General features: G+C 43.5%; 1 protein-coding gene across 4 annotated transcripts in view; it reads left to right on the top strand.

Moving 5' to 3' along the window:
- Positions 1–18,008, top strand: part of FLI1 (Fli-1 proto-oncogene, ETS transcription factor) — a 120,839-nt gene that overhangs the window by 95,444 nt on the left and 7,387 nt on the right. The gene's annotated exons all lie outside the window — the stretch shown is intronic.

The following is an 18,008-nucleotide window of genomic DNA, read 5'->3' as shown; positions in this document are numbered from 1 at the left end:
GGACAACCTCCTGATCATGATTCGTTCTTTTTCACCATTGTCATTGATGGTGGTGTAATTGTCACTGACCTGACAACTTTACACTGGTGTTATCAGTTCACATCTCAGAAATTCCTTTCGTCTGCGTCCTCATTATATGTATCTGGAAAGTAGACACGTGGTGACTTGCATTTACAGGGAGGACACTGGGGTTCTAGAAGTTAAGTGGCCTTTCCAAGTGCATACGTGTCCTGGAGCCAGGACCACTGACTCTCCAAATATTCTCTCTGCCTTCCACACTGGGATGCAAGTGCCGTCTGCTCTGGGCACAGATCAGAGCTCCACCTTGCTTTCAGGGTAAACCCTTCCCTGGGGCGCTCCCCATTCCCTCAGCTGGACATCCAACTTGCAAGAATCAGCAGATCTCTCTTCCAGAGCTGCTTTGCATGCCTAAACCCTCATTTCCTCAGGTCCTCATGCTGGATCTGTTTAAATACCTCTGACTCTCCAAAAGTCAGAGGATATTGAGCTCCTTGTTTATTAACTCCTGGAACTCATAAATCCGCCATGGCCCGTGTAGCCCCGAGCTTCCAGCCCCAGCCTGGGAAGCCGTTCAGGACCCGCTGCTGAATGCAAAACCGCTTCTCCACTGCAGGTAGATTGCCTGCCTGCAGAATGGCCATCTCCAGCAGTTGCCTTGGCTAATGGATAAAAGGTCTGTCTGCTTACATGTTAAGTATGGGAAAGAAAGCGGGCGGGAGAAATTCCTTTCTGCTGTCCTTTATAGTGAAATGCCTCACAGGCACTGAAGATCGTGCTAACGAGAGCCCTGCTTCTGTCAAGGAGGTTTCCAGATGGCAGGGGCCTGTGCACGTAGCAACAACCCTTTGCAGCCCTTTACTGCTGGCCAAGCATTGGCAGGCCCATTATCTCATTTGCGCCTCACGCCATTACCATGAGATGGCAGAGCTGGTATTATTATTATCCCCTTCCGTAGATAAAGCAAACAAGATGACAGGGTTCATTTGAGGTTCTTGGAGCAGAGCAGAGCTCAAGTGTAGGTCTCTGGTGTTCTTTCCTCCCTCCACACTGCTGCTCACATCATTATCTCAGCATACTCAATCCAAGCATCTGACAGCTTCTTAAACAGCCTTTAATTAATGCTCTTAATTCACCTGAGGCAGGTATTGAGCTCATATTTCAGCATTATAGCATATTGGATATAGTCCTCAGGCTCTGGACGCAAACATACTGTGTGACTTGGACAAGTCACTTGATCTTTTCTGCTTCAGTTCATGTATAAAATAAGGATAATTTTAGTGCCCCTTCAGGGATAATATAGTACCCACAAGTAACTTAGAATGGGGTCTGACACACCAATAAGTGCTCAATACAAGTCAGCTCCATGAATTATAACAGTAATTACATTATTATCGTTGCAAAATAATGAGAATATTTTTGAGGATTTACAATATGATAACACAATGGTTGTGAGTGATACCATGCCATATAACATGACGTGGTGATATCATGGATGAAACAGCCAAGTTGCTTCAAATCTTATTAGGGAGAGACACATATGGAGCTATTAAGGAAGAATATGAAACTGCAGATCATCAAATAGAAAAATGCACACAAGAAGTTCTCTGAGATTAATGAGGAGATGAAAAATCCTTAAATGCTAAAGGTGAACGTGCACTCCAACCTTTTCATGTGACAAAAGAGACATGAGGCCGGAGAAAATGTGGGTCCAGCCAAGGCCACATGGGGAGTGAACAGCACATCACTCGGTACCCGAGTCAGGAATGGACCTAAAGTCTGTGATTTGTGCCCTCCTCCACCCCATTCCCTCATCTCTTCATTTATTAAGAACCTACTTGTTCATGGGACACTGTGCATGGGACACTAGGCTGAGCCCAGGAAATATGGTGCACAACCAGCACCTACTCACACAGAGCGTATAGTCAGACATACAGACAGATCAGTGAGTGATCAATATTGTATATTGGAGTCTGAGTGATGTGTCACCAAATCTGGCCATTTCCTCCTGCATTTACATCGTCTATGGCGTGTCCTTTCTGGTTTAATTTTAGAGGCCAATGGGAGGCCTCTAGAAAGATGCAGCATGGTAGTGCTAGAAATGGACAGTGAAAGAAAGGGAGAATGGTAGACACCAAAGACACCAGCCAGTGTGCCAGTGTGCCTGGGTCTGTTGTGTGTGGGGTGGGGTGGTGGTGCTGCGGTGCTGGGGGCTGTAAGTCTTCAGGTTGGGTTTGGGGGAAGGGACCCAGCTGAGCTCCTGGGAGGCACCAAGACCTCAGTGTAACGTGAGTGTGAAGAAGGGAGCCTGGGCTGGGACTCTCGGTGGCCTACACGAAGCTGAAAGACCAAGTATAGTTGGATGTCTCACTGTGAGACAGGAAGCTCAGCAAAGGAGCTGAGAGCCAGGGATTTTGCTTCAAAATAACCAGGGCTGAGGAGGGGAATGGGTGGGAGTCAAGCTAAAAATAAGATTGGCCATGAGTTCATGCTTATTGAAGCAGGATGAAGGGCCCTGTGGGATCCAGTAGACTTTCTCTCTGCTTTTCTATATCTTTGAAATTTTCTATAATTTAAAAGATGCCCCAAGATGTTTTGTTTTGATGGGAGAAAATGTAGGTGAGTGCAGAATATTTATTGCTATAGCTATGCACCCTATGCGAAAGAGAGCCATGTGTGGGAGGGTGGGTTTGGGGCAGCCTCCTGACTGGTAGGGGGTAAGGGAGTGTTCAGCGTGGGCGAGGGCTATGTGCTGTTGCCCTGGCTGGGGCGGCATGTGGGGGGTGGTCGGAACACGTGTGCCCGTAGGAAAAGGCCTGTAATACTGTGAGGTAATCTCCTGTTATTTTTAGGGAGTAAATAACATCTCTTATGCAGCAGGTTATGTGGCTCCACAGGCTCTGTCTATGTCAACTAACATGCACTTAAATTTGAGGGTATTGAGGCCTCACAGGAGGGCCTGTTAAGAACTTTGTCATTATATGTTTTTCCTTTATGATGAAATACCTCTAATCCAGTTTTAGCAAAAGTAGGGATGATTGCTGAATGTGTGTGTGCTGTTTCTGCAGTCCAAAGGCAAGATTTATGATTATAGAATAGACAGTAGCTTGCTCTCTTGTTGGTTTTTTTTTTTAATTGTTTTCCTTTGAAATTCCAGAGTTAATGTTTTGTCTGCTTTCAATCTGACCTGCTTTGGAGAGCTCTGTGTGTGTGTGTGTGTGTGTGTGTGTGTGTGTGTGTGTGTGTGTGTTACCAGAGAGAGACTGCGAGAGAGACAGAGAGAGAGAGAGAGAGAGAGAGAGAGAGAGAGAGAGAGAGAGAGAGAGAGAGAGAGAGAGAGCTGGAAACAAAGAATCGTTGTCTCTAAGCTGCAGCAGGCAGGAAACCCCAACCCCCAGGGAATTCAGCCAGCCAGCCCTGTCCCGGAGTCAGACTCCAGCTCTCTGAATTCAATTTGACAGCTTGTCTGGGACACTTTCTAAGTAACCATTATCCTTCCTTTCTCTAAGTAAAAGAACTGTTATTTTTTTCCGTGGGTGTGCTATGTGCGCTGTTATCGCACATGTGTGGGTTACACAGTGACTAGGACACGCTTTCTCTAAATTATTGGAAACACTTAGCCTGTTTCCTAAGACAAGTGTAAACTTGTTCCAGGATAATGAGGCAAACGACTTTGGACCATTATTGTACCATGCCCTTGTTTGAGGCAGGTATAGAGGAATTTGGGGCACTTTCTTCCCTCTGTTGCAGTTGAGGCATGAATTCCCGTATTTGAAGGAGCTCTTCCATCTCAGGAATAATTCAAATTGTGTACATTTTATTCCTTTGAGGATTTTAAAAAATATATGCAAAGATATCTCCTAATGACCATTCCCCTCACTTTCTGTGTTTGATTGATTATTTTAAAGAAATATACCACCATGCATCTTGCTGCAAGACAGATTTCAGAGGGATATGCTTGTCAGCCTTGGGGCCCCCCCGGGTTTGTGTGGGGCTGACAGGCACAACCAGGGTGACCACCTAGAACTCAAGGCGGGCACTTCTTTGTTCTGTCCCCTCCACTTACTCAGACCAGTTGACTTTGCAACCAGAGTGTGAGGGATTGTGAGGCAAAATCAACCTTTCTAGTGTGTGTATTTGAAGGCTGCCCAGATTGATCTATGCAGGATCCATAGAGGCACAAGTCCCAGAATAGTCTAGATCACTTTGGGGTTGAGAGATGTGACACCTTTGCCCAATAGGACAGTTTTGCCCATTTAAGATCTGACCGAAAAGTTTGTCCTTCAAATGTGGATTTGTTTTCAAAGAGAATATTGAATGTTTCCCCGTTTTCTCTTTGCCAGTTATACCCTTTCTCTCCTGTGTCATCCCCCCACTCCATCCATATCCTAGGAAGTCATACTCCTCCTTTAAGGCCCAGGTCAGATGACCTCTCCTCAATAGGGTCTCATCTACCTCGTCCCCTTGTGATTTTCTTGGACTTACTGTTTTCCCACTTTAGTATTCAACAGATTCTATCATAACACTCTTTTGTCTTGCAACACCTGAAGTATATTGGAGGTAGGAATTTAGACAAGGTCATTGGATCAATGGATGAAAACTATAGGTAAAATGCCTTGGACTACTCCCCAAGAGTGTTCTAACTCTTTGTGATATTTCTAAATATGGGAATCATATTTTGGTTTTGTCTCCTGCAGATATGGGCATGGTATCTGCAGTGTCTACCCTTCCTCTCTACTTTGCCTTAAATTTCTCCTTCATTTAACCACAAGATGATTCCTCCAAAGCTGTGATCAGCCCCACCCATGAACCGAGGGAAGAGCTTGCCAAGAGCAGATTTCAATCACAAGATGGTATCCACTTCATCCTTTTGGCACCCCCCTTCCTTTTAAAAATAAGTTTAAACTCCCATTGGAGACCCTTCAGATCTGGGTCCTCTTGCTATGTGTGCCAATGCAAAAAGAGACCGAGGCCAGAACAAGGCCAAGGGAAAGTGATATTACAGGGTAAATTTAACTTCTGCTCACTTTAGCCTTCCTTTCCTTGCCTTTCTTCTCACTGTCCCCCATAACACTAACTGCTAACACTTATTAAATGCTTACTGTGTGCCAAGAACTTTTCTATTCACTTCACACTTATACTTCATAACAACCTTATTTAGTTGGTACTATTATTATTTCCATTTCACATATGAGAAAATTGGAGCACAGATAGGTTAAGTCCAAATCACAAAGCTAATATGAAGCAGAACAGACTCCATTAATGCAACCCCCCTCTTCACCCCAGCAGTGACAAGGCTCCACAATTGCCTCTTCCTAGTCCTTCCACCACATTATGGAAAGGTCCATTTCTTCCAGAAAGCTGATCTCATCTAGTTGTTAGGATGATAGGATTAATAGATTTCTGCTATGGTCCAAAAAAACCCCAAGAATCTGACAATGTACTCAGTTCTTGCATTTCAGGAAGCCTAATTTTAGGTGATTTCACAGAGGTTCTTTTCACTACTATGCTTTATAATTTACATAATATTATTCATCCTTTTGTGTTTAATATTACATTTAAAAGAATTTTTAAAAGATTTAGAAAAGGAGCTGGTATATTGAGTAACACTCTATCAATAAGAATTGCAATAAACTAAAAAAAAAAAAAGAATTGCAATAAACTTAATTTAAAAAATGGGGGGGTGTATGGATATTAGTCCAATAAATCTAGCTGTGAAATCTCCCTCAAATTATACCAGGTAAGCAGTCCCTTGCCTCTATAAGCTTCACTGACCCATGGTTCTCAAGGAGAAAGAAAGGTGTCAGAATCACCTTGGGACCTTGGTAGGTGAAGGAGCCAAGGAGGAAGTTGGAGTTGAGCATCTTTGTTCTCAGAATAAGCTCCTTCCATTGCTTCTAAAATCTTCTCCCCCCAACACACCCCCACGATTGAGAGCCAATGTTCCACTTGAATAATTAATGGAGAAGAAATATGCCTTCATTACTCTGCATTGGCTCCCTTTCTGCCACCAGTGTTGGCCTCTCCTTGTCCCTGTGCCAGAAGGCACCCAGGCCCCTGGTCCTATTACTGGCTGCTTAGAAGTTCCTCCGTTGGCCTTCCTGCCTTCCCTGGGCCTGTCTTTTGTCTTTGTTTATTAAAGCTGCTCTTAGATGCTTCCTGGAGAAATTAGGAACCTCATAGGCACCAACTTGTTCTACAGCAGTAACGGTGACAATGAATGCACGCGCCCTGCTGTATTTTAATAAGGGAAAATGGTTTTAAACTTCAGGTGGGAAGGGGGAAAGGTGCAAGGCTGTGGGAAAGGTGTTTGGAAGCAACTTGACCTCTAGAGGACCTTTCCAATCTGAAGCAGCCAGACAACTGCTCCCCCCACCACTACCAGGGAGGGGCCTCCCATGACGGTGAGTGCTCGGTGAGGTGGAGCTCCAACACAGTTACATGATTATTCCAGTGTCTCGGTGGCATTTCACACTTACTAAGTGGGCCGTTCGGTTCCCGCATTTCCAATTCATCTCCAGAATCTTGACTATTACTATTTTAGGTCTCCCATGGCTACCAAGTTTCACTTTGACGCAGACCTCTCATCCTATTCCAGATAGCAAAGCTTAGACTCAAAATGAAGTTGGTCTTAGTTGACGTAACTCCATTTCCATCACCATGTCTTGGTTTGTAATATAAATTAGAAGTGACCCTGTGGGCTGCTTTGAGGAGTGGGGTCCCAAAGTACTTTGGAAAGAAAAGGCTAGGTCCACAAGGGATCCAGGTAGCCCACTGGTGACCATCTCAATGCAGAGTATTCCACATACATTTGTTTTGCTAAACAAACTGATTTAGAAATTCTACAGGGAGGTTGTTTGGGGGCAGTAGTAGCTGGAAAGTGTTTAAAAGAAGCTTGTTTAGTCTCATGCTCATAAACCACATTCTATCTATCTATCTTTCTATTTGGAGACAGAGGTGTAGGGGTTTGGGGCATTTTCTAGTGAAAAGTCAAGGCATAGATAGTATCACTTGCTATTTTAATATAAAAACTTTTCCCAAGTTCGTTTTATAGATGTAACAACTTACTCTCTTTAGAGTAGCCCTTATCTAACATAATAAAGAACTTATTTCTTTTGGGAGAAGATAAATTCTTTGAAGAAGAAATACTATGACTGAAAACACTAACCAGGACCTGTGTGGGCTTTTCCCCTCTAGTCTCAAGGATCTGTAAGCTGAGGGTCAATGAAAAGTTTAACATGCCTCTTTGCTGAAGTTCAATTTGTTGTGTCAGGCATATGCTAAAGAGAAAGCGGTAATTAAGTGGGATTATTACTTTATCAAAATCCAACCCATACTTCAAAGCCCAATTCATATTCCACCCTCTTTGAGATATTTTTTCTTTATTCCCAAAGATTACAGTCTCTTCTCAGAACCTTACCACACTCACAAGCTATCTATGGACTAATTACCTAATTACTACAAGATTACCTGATAGTCTTTAATTGTAAATTATTTTCATGTTTCTTTTTTCCAGACCTGTAGATATTCAGTAAGTGCCACTGACAGTTAATGGATTCATTGGGGAAGGAAAATCTAGTCTTTGATAATTAAATAAATATTTACTCAATCCTTTTGCTCCACTAAAAAAGAACCCTGGAAATTAGCTTTGGTTGACACCAGGAAGATTAACTTCTCATCTCCAATGAATTAAACTCTGGAAAAGAATAGCAGCTATAATTCTATAAGATACTTTGCAGTATATGAAGCATTTTCACATGAATGATCTCATTTATTCTCAACAGAACCCTGTGAGGATTAAATAGGTCATTTGCTTTTCCAAACTCTTAAATTTTAGAGGAATTATATTCCCCCAAGTATCTCCTTTTTACAGATAGGTTAACTGAGACGCAAGAGACATTAAGTCACTTGCCTAAGTTCACACTACTCATAGCAGGCAGAGGTAAAGCAAGGATTTCTAAACCCCAATCCAGTATTCTTTCTATTGCAATGACCTGTTTTCCTGTTTGCAATGGATTAAATAGAAATTATGGAATTCCTTCTCATGAAAATCTTTAAGAGCCTTTAATAACAACAGAAACACCCTTATGCTTGATAACAGTTAGGTACCAGTCTTCCAAAGAGATGAAAATTATTCTTGGTATTATTTTGAAAAATCTCTGAGCTTAAAAAGCCTTTGACCTGCCTATAAAATAATTATCAGTCCTGCTCAATATCCTAGAGGAGTTTAGAGAAAGGAAGTTTTTATGCTATGAGTCATACTTTCAATTTCTATTAAAATTCTTATATGGCCACATATGATTTCTCTCAGGCTTTGGGCCTCCAGGCCTGTGCTAATTTGCATGTCTGGTTTAGATAATGTCTGAGGTACCTTCCAGTCTGAAAAGAAGCCTCTGATTCTATTATAAAAGTGACACCATGTCCCACCTACCAAAAATTAATGGTTCTTTTTCTTTAACAACTGTGCTCTTCTTCTGTGGACGCAGGACTCAGGATTAGAAGCATTTCATATTCACTGACCCGGCCACAAAGATGGCCTGTTCCTTCAGGATGAACTCACCTGTCTACTTTTCCCACGCTGACCCCAGAGAATTGCCCTTTCCTGGAAACCACTTCAGATGCATGTCAAAAGGCAAATTGTAGGAAGCGTTGGCATTTTAAGTTTCTTGATTTAAATGGCAATTCTAAGTCAGTGTGAGTCTAAGATAACACATTTGGCAATTACCCTGATTCTACATGTGACAAAAATTGGTGAACTCTTTAATAGATGAGACTCATCTCACCTTTTACATTCCCTCACCCAAACATGGAAAAGATACTGTCAAGTTTTTTAAGCTGATGTTGTTGTCTTTCAACATAAAGTAATTCTCACTAGGTAAAGAACGAAATAAAAAAGAATAGACTTTCCAGAAAGGCATTGAGATCAGTGTAGGGCGATCCAGTCACTTTTCATAAGAAAATGATAGTGCTATGGAGAGCTCCACTTTCATAACATTGGACAGATCAAGTCTTTGCTCAAATTATTTATTTTCAGGGAGGCCCTCCCCAACTCGGTGTTTTCTTTTTCTCCATAGCATTCATCGTCTTCTAATATACAATGTAGTTTACTATTTGTTTGAATGTAAGTTCCACTGAGCAAGGATGTTTATTTACCCATCACTGTACTGTAGTCCCCCTTTTCCATGGGTGACACGTTCCAAGACTCCCGGTGGATGCCTGACACTCCAAATAGTACCAAGTCCTATATATACTATGTTTTCTTTCCCTATGTATACATACCTATGAGAAAATTTAATTTATAAATTAGGTATAGTAAGAGATTAACAACAATAACTAATAATAAAATTTAGAACAATTATAGCAATGTACTGTAAGAAAAGTTATGTGAATGTTCTCTCCCTTTCCTCTCTCTGTCTCTCTCTCTCTCTCTCTGTCTCTCTGTCTCTCTGTGTCTCTCTCTCTCTCTTTCCCCCTCTCCCAAAATATTTTATTGTAACCATCCCTTACTTGCGGTAAATGGCTTGGTATCTCTCCAGGGGATCCCTTGCTGAAGTCTTCGTTGAGGCTCAATGCTTTCTGGGGCAACACTGCCATCAATCAGAACACGTTTTCTGTTCCTGTCTTCCACCTGCAAATTTAATGCCTTTTCCATTTTAACTAAGCACTTATCATGTGGCTGTAAATTTTATAGTTTGAGGTAAAACAGCACATCTAGCAGGAATTTCTTTTTCCTTCTTCACAATTTCATGATAGAAGATTCCTTCTCACTGTAGATCTTAGCAACCTCAGCATACATTTATGTCCTTTCCTTGTTAAGTTGAGAGCTTTCATCTTTTCACTTAAAGGAAGCATTTTACTTAAATGAGGGCTTCTCGTTGGCATATTCGAATTGCCAGCATCACTATTCCTGCGCTTTGGGGCCGTTATTAAGTAAAATAAGGGTGACTTGAACACAAGTGCTTCCGTAACCAGCACAGTCAACATAATGTCCCAGGGGGCGACTTCATGACGAAGGGGCAGGAGAGGATAGAGCGCGGGGACGCTGGACAAAAGGATGATTCACATCCTGGGCAGGAAAGAACGGGAAGGTGTGAGATTTCATCACACTACTCAGAACGGCACGCAGTTTAAAACTTATGATTGTTTATTTTCCATTTAATATTTTTGAACTGCAGTTGACCACAGGTAACTGAAACTACAAAAAGTGAAACCACGGACGGTGGGGCTACTGTATTTGTAGCACATGGAACAGTGTTTGGCACAATAATAGATATTCAATAAAATTTTGTTAAGTGAATGAATGTGTTGGGCGATATGAGATATCAGTTGAGTCTGATAAGCTAGTAGGGGAAGAATCTTGGGGTGTGAGAGGGAAACAAAAGTGATTAAGACACAATCCCTCTCCTCCAAAAGATTATCACCAAGCAAAGGAGGTAAGTGCACAAAGAATTACATTAGAAGACTGAACAGGACAAAGGCAATAAACATGACTCTCACAAGTAACCCTGACCTACAGAACTATGGAAGAAAAAGGTGCAAAAACTGAATTGTGGAGCAGACACAAGACTACATCCCCTATTGCCAGAGAAAGTAACCTCACCGTGAAATGTCAACGTAAGAAGTTCAGATCAGAGCTCTCAGCAGAGTGGAGAGGGTTGAACACAGACCACCTCTCATTTATCCTCAAGCCCTATTACCTAAGTGAACTGTTAGGTTTTCTTTTTCTACCTGGCAGATTTGACCAAAGAAGTATGCAATTGAGTTGTGTCTACATGGCCCAATGTGGAGGCGAGTTTTGGCAAACATCCAATTAATGTAGTCAGTATGAATTGCTTTTCCACATAAGGCTGGCTCAGAAATCCCACTTTGAGGCTTTATCAAAATAAAGAGGTCATTTAGACTTCTGTGTCACTTAGACACGGAGCCCATAGGAGAAAAAAAATAAAAGAGGTCCAGGCTCAGCAGGCAGCCTTGCGTGACTGTGGCAGGGCTGTGCCTGGCGAATGTGCCACTTGCCTCTCCAAACTTTTCATATTTAAAAACCATCCATTTTTTCTAGCATTTTTCTCATATGTCTTTTTTTCCCTTTGCACATATAATATCTTAAACAGTGCCTCCATTATACTCCACGCAGCAGGGCCGGTTCTGAGCTGAGGCACTGTTTGGATTCCAGGACAAGATCCTTGAGCAAAGGAAATCTGATCCAGGATGTTTTTTTTCTATGAGTTCCAAGTTTGAAGAAAGTCTTCCCCAGATATTTCCCTCCTCCTGAGGTCTCAATGGAAGCCAGGATCCTCTGTTGCTTTTTGGAAACTAAGATGCCACTGAGGCGAAGGCTGGGCTGCCCCTACAGAATGGGTTGAAATGAGGTGAGGGCCCAGCTCTGAGCTGAGCTTCGGGGCCAGCTGGGCAGGCACGTGGGGGAGCTGACAGTTGGGGGAGCGAGAAGGATGCTGGATAATACCTAAGCCTAATAGACCAGCAGGCAGCCCATAGACCCCACCCCTCACTGTTTTTCAAGACAGTTCCTCAAGCTGGGGTCCGGGATAATCCATTTCTTTCAAAAGAGAGCCACCCTTTATTCCAATTTGGGAATCACTAATCTAGGAGCACAGGAAGGGAATTATCCTTCCTCCTATATAGCTTCTCTGTCTTTCCAAGTATTTCTTTGATGAGCCTTTTAAGCTCAATTCACCAAGATAAACCTTTTAGAGGTACCAGCAAGATTGTATAGACTACATATATACTGTGTATATTTGTAAATTGCCATTTATGCAATGCTTGTTTAATCCTCATAGCAACCCTATAAAGCATTTGTTTTTAAACCATTTTAGAGAAGCAGAACCTGAGGTTCAAAAGGTAGAGTAACCTTTTGACCAAGGTTACTCAGTGAAGTTAATGGCAGAGCTGGGATCTGACTCCAGGGCGACCTGATTCTAAACACCATGTCGTAACCACTGAGGTAACCCTGAGGCCCACTGGAGAGAAGGACCCCTTCATGAGGGCATCCTACACCTGTATACCTGTTCACTGCTTATGTGCTAGTTGCCCTTGCACTGCTTTTGAAGTGGGAGGCCAGGCCGGCAGGTCAGACATCTGGTGTCTAACGGGTTATAGTGGAGACAGCAGCAGAGAAGAAGCTGGTCCTGAGTTGTGGGTTGGGAAGTTTCCGGGAAGCAGAGCAGGCTTTCACAGGTGGGGCACAACGTCAAAGGTGGCATGGAGATGAGCCCAGAGGAAAGCAGCCTGAGTTGGGTTGGTGGCCATTAGGCTCCTCTTCAATGACTGGGCTGTTAGAAAGCAGGACCTCTGAGGGAGAAGGGGTTTAGGGGTGATCATGGAGCCCAATCCCCTACCAACAACAAGGATGGCGCCCCATATGCAATCCTCCCTGTGAGATTCTGGTTCATGTGTCTTCCTCCTGCTGGGCTTGGCTCTTTCTTAGGAAGTTCAGGGCTATGGGTCTCAGGGTCCCCTTTATTAGAACTTTTCTCCTTTGTTGTCCTTACTCTTTCAAGAAAAGAGGTTCAGACCTTCCTAAGAGAAGTTTCTGCTCTGAGCATGGCACGCAATTACCCATTCCTCAGCTGAAAGGTCTGCATTCAGAAGCTGGGCTTTCCAAGGATAAACAGGGTTAGGTGCTGCCAACCTTCTCAGCAGCAACCAGAAATTCGATGAGAAGTTTCAGGGAAAATTCATCTTTTTTCCATCAAGTAATTGAGAACATGGCCTTATGTCGTCAGGAATGAAGAGAAAGGCTCTTGTGTGCTGGTGTCACTGCATCATTGGCCTCTGGGTGAGGTCATGACAAAGTGGAGAGCTGCATGTTGCCTGGGACACCAGGCCTTCAGACAGCAAACTGTAGGCATCAGAGCAGAAAGAAACGTCTTGCCTGAGACGCTTGGCCAGATTTCCAAGACCCGTTTAAAAGCTTCACACAGAAACTGAGTTAACACTGGGATGTCTATGAGAAGGTCATATCCAGAAAAAGCTTTCCCCTTCCAGCAGGGACCTTTCAAAAAAAAAATCTCCATGCTCATATTTCTCTTCCCCGGGAGGCTCTCCTGGAATCTAAGAGGCCATTTAGTGTCACATTCATCCACACCGAGCATCACATAATGGAGATACTGTTCAGGCCATTATATACATGAGGCAGAACCCTCCACAATGCCTGGCAGTGCCCAGACTCTCCACAACAAGGCTCTGGTCTCTGTTTGCTTTGGCCAAAGCTGATCTCAGGACTGCCCGAAACCACAAACTCCAAGCAAAGCCCTCTTGGTGACTCCTCTGGAAAAGAATCACAATAAGATTTGTCATCTTGGTGCTTTATAAAGCTAGGAGGGGGTGGCAGCCTTCACTGTAGTAAAAAGTGAGTTTGTCAGAATCAGGGGATACTTTTCTGCTGATAAAACCACCTGCCACCACACGAAAGTTCTGAGACTGTCAACTCAGCTGCTCGTCCCTAACATTCACATTTTTGCACACTGTGCCCTTGGCTGCTACCTTCAGCTTGTTTTTACAGAAGTCAGTTCTCAGAAAGCAGACAACACACATCATAGTTGCGTGGTGGGGCCGGGGGGTGGGGTGGGGGAGCTCAGGTTTCTTCATGGACCAGCACACCCACTGGAGAACTCTCCACGTGCTGACCAGCAGCCAGGGTCAGAGAGCTCTGACGGAGCCAGGGGTCAGGCCAGGGAGGGATAGAGTTTGTGCAGAAATGTGAGTAGCTGGGTTCACCTTCAGGTCCAGACTTTTTCATTTTGGTTATAGACATATTTCTGTTTGTGTGTCTGAGACTAGCGCTGACCACACTGCTAAGTTTTCACTTGTATGACTATTAGGAGAGAAACAAACCCTCACTTCAACAATGACATTAAAATATATATAAAGTAAAATGTAGGCCACTTCAATAAGTGACATCCGGTCATTGACATCCCTGTGGGGACAAGCTTTTAGCCTTGTAATGGGTGGATTGTTGTCTCGTATGCTCAGAGGGCACACAGGGTTAGTAGAGTCTGTACTTCTCATCACCCAGACGTAAGTCACCTGGAGACTAACTAGTGGGGAGAAGTCAGGGTACAGGGCTCTGATGCATTTCAACTAGCGAAATAGTGAACGATAAGAGGAAGTGTGTATATTTAGCAAGAAGGAGAAAATATTGGCCCAGTCGATTCATTCATTCAACAAATATTTATTGTGTGCTTCCTCTGGGATGGACACTGCTCTAGGTACTTGGTTATGTCAGAGAACAGAAGAAAGAGCCCTTCCCTTGTGGACCTGATATTTAGGTGGGCGATGCAGACAATAAACAACAACCATGAATTAATTATTCATTAAATTAGGTGATCAGTGGAAAAATAAGAAGTAGAGCAGAGTCAGGGAGTAGAGGGGAGGGGAGGTGGAAGTAAATGTGCATTTGGTAGGGGCGGCGAACATGCTTTTGGGTCCGAACATTCTTTAGGTATATAATAATGATGCCAATAGAAATATTAATTGCCAACAATTTTCCGCAGCAGACATGATGCTAGGCACTGTGCCAGGTGTTTACTTGGATATCTCATTTAGTCTACAAGAACCCAGCTGCCTGGGTTCTTCAAACCTCCAAGGCAGAATGCCAGACCTTGGTTCTTGGCCTTGGCCTTCTCCATCTTTATGCTTTGGCTTTGCAGTAGGACTTACTCCAGAAACACTGGTTCCCGTTTAAATCTTACATTTAGTGGATGTCCCTACAAACCCCAATGCCCACAGAGTGCATTTGTTAAACTCCTCAGTAACAGACTCGGGCTGTCTTTTGTGGTTTCAGGTGCCAATGGCAGGACTTTCCATGCAAATAGGTGGGGATGAAAAAGCAATGGGAGGGAGACTTGTGGTCTTTGTTGCTCAGATTCCACATGCTGCTCCCAGACCATTGGCTAAAGACACCAGCCTCTGGCATGGCCCATTGCTGTTGATTGCTCTGTTAACTTTGCAGTGAGGACACAGGTTCAGGCTGTTTGCTGGTGGCCTCTCTGTTCTGGTTGCTTCCTTTTTTTTACCTACTAGAAGACTTCCGGGTTGGTTGGTACCTCAGTCATCCTCTCAGCCAGACTCTGCCCCATTTCCCCACTAGGCCTGTAGGAGAATCATGTCTGATAGCTCTGCAGCCCTCCCCAGGTCCTCAGGCATTGCCACCAAGATGCGGTTGCCAAACACTTCCTGATAAGGCATCAGCTTCAAACCATGATTGGGCACTTAGAGTTACAGAAAATGCCAGCCATCACCCACTTTCTGTTGGTTACAGCTAATTCATCCATGCATTCTGTAACTTTTCTACGTCTGTTCTGTCCCTGGACCTAGAGTAAAAGAATAATAAACAAGAAAAGTTGATAAGAAGTCAATGGTAATGATAGCCATAGCCATGTTTGGACTAAAAAAGTGGTTCAGAATGCATATAGCATAGCTTCCATATAGGATGGAAGCCTTCACTAAATGAATGATTGAGTAGAAAAATTGATTAGAAATCTTTGAGACAGAGATTTTTAACAGTGCAGGAAGTCAGAAGGCAAGTCAGGACTTCAGATAACACACACCAATTCCTGGAACTTGGTGATTTGTTTTTCCTTCTGACGTGAGTTTATCACTTTCTATTCCACTTTCAATTCTGTTCCTGCCAGATTCACCTCCTTCCCCCAGGCACTCCGACCTATCCTGCACACTACCACAAGTTTCGTTCTCCCCCACACCCTGTTTTCATGGCATCGCTGCATGCCCAAAATGTCTCTGGGCTTCCATCACCTGTAACCCCAGGTCATTAAGCTTTTCTAGCTGCCATCAAAATGGCCTTGAACATGCCCTCGGCCCTGTCTTCTAGCCCTCTCTTCCCACCCATCCCTCTACTTCAGTTGTGCAGTTCTTCCCATGGTTATCCCGTAGACATCACTTTCACATCCCACCACCCACTTCTTCCTTTTGCCTCTCTGTATTGCTCACTCTCTTCTCTCCAAGAAGGTCTTACTCAGGTCACATGGCTCCAGTTACACTCACCTCTCCCTCCTTAACCTCCAGCAGCCTTAATGTGTCCACCACTCCTTTGGTCCATGACCTGATTCCTCACAATCTTAGTTATCTTTTCATATTTAAATGCAAGGACAGGGAACATGTTTTATATTACTTCATATCCACTCTGTGGCCAAGCACACAATACATTGCAGAAGTCACTCTGAAATAAATTATTGGAGAACAAACCAGCATCTCCTCACCACAGAAAAATCTTTGAGGAACTTCACCTTTCCTTTGGCTGATACCTGCATTGCACAGACTCTACAGCCCCCTGGAAGACAGTCCAGAAAATGCCTAGGAGAGCCTTTAACCTCATTCCAAGCTTGTAAACAACTTGGGTTTTTGTTTTTGCTTTATTTTGTTTTTAAGCAAGCAGAAGAATACACTTGCAGGAGGAATTGTGAGAAAAAAAAAAAAAAAGTCTAATAAGAACAGACATCTTAAATAAGTTGAGCTTTGTCTCTCTTTTGTCCCCTTCCCTGCTCTTCTTCCCCATCCCCATCCCCCTCACTTTCTGTTTTGCTTTTCATGCCAGTTGCTAAAGACTGTAATTTAAAAACTGCACTGGCTTTTCCAGAGCCAGGAGGAATGTGCATCCGCACGTGGATTTTTCCACAAGAAAATTGTCCCTGTCTTTTGGTTCTTCTTAGCCAGAAACAATGAGAACAGGCAATCAGATGAGCCCATCCATCTTTGCAGATCTTACTCTAATTTGTTTGAGAGGCTCAGAAGGGGTGGAGGGGATGGTTTGTGTTTCACCCTGTCAGGCTGTTGTTTGATGAGGTTTGTGCTCCGTTTGTTCAGATGGTTTTCATGGTTTCTTTGTTGTTCATGGAAAGACTTTGAAAGTCATAATTCTGTATCCTTAAGCTCTTCTGCTATTCCTGCTCAATGTCTCAACGGGACTTACACCACCAGAAAGGAAAAGAGGAAGTTTCCAGCCACTTAGTGAAGCCATTTCTGAACATGGTTATGGAGGCATGTGGATTTTTTCAAGAAAAAGGTTGGGATCACAAATGTTCGGGTTCAATGGAGTAGTTTCCATAACAATTTGTAGGTGAGGCTCTAGTCATTTCCAGGCAGGAGGTATCTCTCCATCCCCTCATTTCTTGTTCCCAGCCCCCTTTCCAGCCACACCTCTGGCCTTTTTCCTTTCTCTGTGGTCATCAGGCCCAGCCCTCTCCACTCTCCGTAGAAAAGCATGAGAGGCCTAGGAGATCCTGGAATGTGCTCATACCTCTGAGATATCACCCACTACATCAGTGTGCTGAAGGAAGGGGCTGGAGTCGGCCTCCTGAAACACCGTGGGCCTGGGCTTTCAGACATTCTTCCTGGCGTCTTGAATCTGGACACTGCCCATCTCTTCAGAGCTGCAATAGACATTTATTTTTCTTTCTAAACTTTTATTAGTTTATATTTTTAGAAAGCTTTATAAGATGCCTCACATCAGTTGTCTCATTTGATCATTACCTGTCTTAGTCTGTTGGGGCTGCTATAACAAAGTACCATAGATCGAGTGACTTATAAATAACAGAAATTTATTTCCCATATGTCTGGAGGCTGGAAGTCTGAGATCAGAGTCGGATTCTTGTGAGGGCTTTCTTCTGGATTGCAGACTGCTGACTTCCTGTTGTATCCTCACATGGCAGGAATAGGCAAGCTAGCTCTATGGCCTCTTCTGATAAGGCCACGAATCCCATTCCTCAGGGCTCCACCCTCATGACCTAACTACCTCCCAAAGACCCCACCTCCTGATACCATCACATAGGAGATTAGATATCAACAAATGAATTTAGGGGGAACACAAACATTTAGTGCATAACATTATAAGGCAGATAAATCATGCAAATTTTAATTTCCATATTAAAGAAAGTTGAGGTCCAAGGGATGTCTTATGATTCATCCAAGGTCTCACAACACATAATGCTAGGGACATAACTTCCATCAATCCT

This window comes from Rhinolophus sinicus, linkage group LG16, assembly GCF_036562045.2.
Source record: "Rhinolophus sinicus isolate RSC01 linkage group LG16, ASM3656204v1, whole genome shotgun sequence".
Classification (NCBI taxonomy): domain Eukaryota; kingdom Metazoa; phylum Chordata; class Mammalia; order Chiroptera; family Rhinolophidae; genus Rhinolophus; species Rhinolophus sinicus.
Note: the sequence above shows the minus strand (reverse complement) of the source record. Positions and strands in the feature narration are given on the sequence as shown.